The sequence below is a fragment of the Acyrthosiphon pisum genome, chromosome X, assembly GCF_005508785.2.
Source record: "Acyrthosiphon pisum isolate AL4f chromosome X, pea_aphid_22Mar2018_4r6ur, whole genome shotgun sequence".
Classification (NCBI taxonomy): Eukaryota; Metazoa; Arthropoda; class Insecta; order Hemiptera; family Aphididae; genus Acyrthosiphon; species Acyrthosiphon pisum.
This window is the reverse complement of record NC_042493.1, coordinates 64,733,383-64,736,066: the sequence shown is the minus strand read 5'-3', so window position 1 is coordinate 64,736,066 and position 2,684 is coordinate 64,733,383.

Genomic DNA, 2,684 nt, shown 5'->3' with positions numbered 1-2,684 from the left:
TTCCCATTAACAGTTATTTATTTTTTTCTCGTATACCTTTTCAGCACCCTTCTTTCGTTTTTACCACCTTCACACATCATTTAAATTGCACAGTTCAATTAAATTTTTACACTAAACACACGTTTGTAAGTATTGTAACTAACTCGGTAACTCGTTTATGTGAAAAAGTTCAAAATCAAAATACACATAAATAATGATAAAATAAGGTTATCAATATTATCACTGAATTCTACCATACAATATAAAAAATAAATAATAAAATACCAAAACCACAGATTTCTAAATAATACATTAGCATGAATTGGAGGGAAATTAGTGTAAATATCAAAATTCCTTCTATGAATTGCAATAGTTTAAGATATTAAAAATAATACCTTCGTAGGTATTTGATTTTCTTAATATATTTTATGCTTAAATTATAAAAATATAATTTGTTATTGTAAATATATTATACTAATTATACCGGCCCTGCCGGCTCTCACAAGAACCGGCCCATCGGGAAGTTTCCCGATTTCCCGATAGGCCAATCCGCCCCTGGTTGTTACTGTCTATATGTATGTAAATTATAGGTACCATACGTGAAATGAGTTCAGTACTTAATATTATTTAATGGGTCATTATAAATCGCACATTGGACTGATATCATTTTTCATCTATAAAAATGATTGACTAAAAATAATAAGTAAGTTTATTTGGAAAAATATTATATTTAATTAAATATTATTCAAATTAGGTTACAAAAATATTTTCTTTAATTCAGTTGATTTATCATAGTTCTACCTTATATTTCCTCTTTTATTTAATGTTTTTACTGCAGTGACTTAATTCCGGTACATTTCCTAAACTCTTAGTAAATCCACTAGTGTCCAAAATTCTCATTTGGATGTTATAAAACCTTGAACATATTTTTAAATTATGCACATAAAAAAAGTATAATTAATGAGTAAATAAAGATTAATTACTTCATTTACTTATTTTTTCGCAACATTTAGGTCATAAAAACTTTTACTATTTATCTTTATTGGTACCTTCAACTAAGAACTTACCTACATCTAATTACTATTTTCCGTTTCAAATTTTTATATTCCTATCAAAGAGTAAAATATAATTTATAAAAACTGTGATTTATTAGACAATTTAGTGAAACGATCGTTACATAAAAGAGACCTTATTGCGTTTTGTAAAAAATTTAATTTTAAAAATGTTTAAGCAAATATCAATAGGTAGGTACCTAATAACTAATGCAACTGACCATGTGGACACGAAGTTATAAATTTACTACGATTATTAACATTAACATTACATAAATATTGTATATCTGTTTTAACTTTTATTTATCAATAGTTTTACCTATCTATATAAATATAGAGGCGTAGACACTTGAAATGTTCACCAAACGTTTATATTGTCATTTTCCATACATGATACAGTTTTAAAAATATTTTGACTCTTTTTGAGTTATTTGTCAGACAGCCGACAGGATATTGCCTATAGACATTAGAAATTCTGTTTGTGGTTACTTGAAGCTATTAATGTAGGTAACTATGTTATTGTATTTTATACACACAATAACATTTTAAAATGAAATATTTTCAGAAATAATTAATTCAACCTACTGTATTCATCATAAGAACCTAGGGGGGTGACAACATAATAAAAAAAAAAACTGAAAACCAACAAAATTGCTTTTATTAAAGAACAGAAAATAGATAATATATAACATAGATAAACGGATAAAGATGTAGTTTAATAGTTTATAAGTTAGTTTATTATTACAATTAAAAAAAGCAGGTAAGTGGATGTCGCTCTGCTGTACAGTAGTTTACAAGTGGGTTATTGTATAATGGTCTGTTTTAAACTTGAATTCAATGATAAAATATCATTGTATAAGAAAAACTTTTTTGAGCGGAGACGGTTTGTCAGTGGATATTTTAAATTGTTATTATTTATTATATCATGTAAGTTGAATTATTAATATTATAATATTATAATTTTTTATTCGTTTATATGGTGATAAACAAAGCGTTAGAAATCAAAATCCCATTTTTAGCGGTTTTTCGTAATTTTTCGGTGGTTTTTCCCGTAGCATTAAATATCTATTGATAAAATCGAAAAATGACCTCTTTAAAGTACCATCTAGATCCAATTTTCTAAAAGATAAGGTACTATATGTTGAAATCGAAACACTCCTTCTGGAAGAAATTTTGTATACAAGATATAAAAATTAAAAAAAAAATTAAAATAAACACCATTGTAAAAACAATCTAAAATTCAGTCACCCCCTTGCACCCCCTAATGGTAGCCTTTACAAATAGTAAAATAAATGTCTTTAATAGTTAGCAATAATATCTTTAAATATATGTAGTAATATATGCTGACGGACATAGGCGTGCACAGAAATGTATGGCAGGGTGGGCTAAGTCAATAAAGAAACCTGAACTCTAATGGAAGAAACAATTAAAATGTTACATACTTTAATTAACCTACTCATAATCACCCACTATTTAAGGCACAAATAATTCATATGATGAAAAAATACATATTTTTTTTAAATTAAATAAGAAATATTTTAATTGTCCACACAGTTTTAAATTTTAAACAAATACAATTTCGCAATCTGTAATGGAAATATGTTATGAATTTTATTTTTAAAGACATTTAATTTATTATTATTTAATATCATT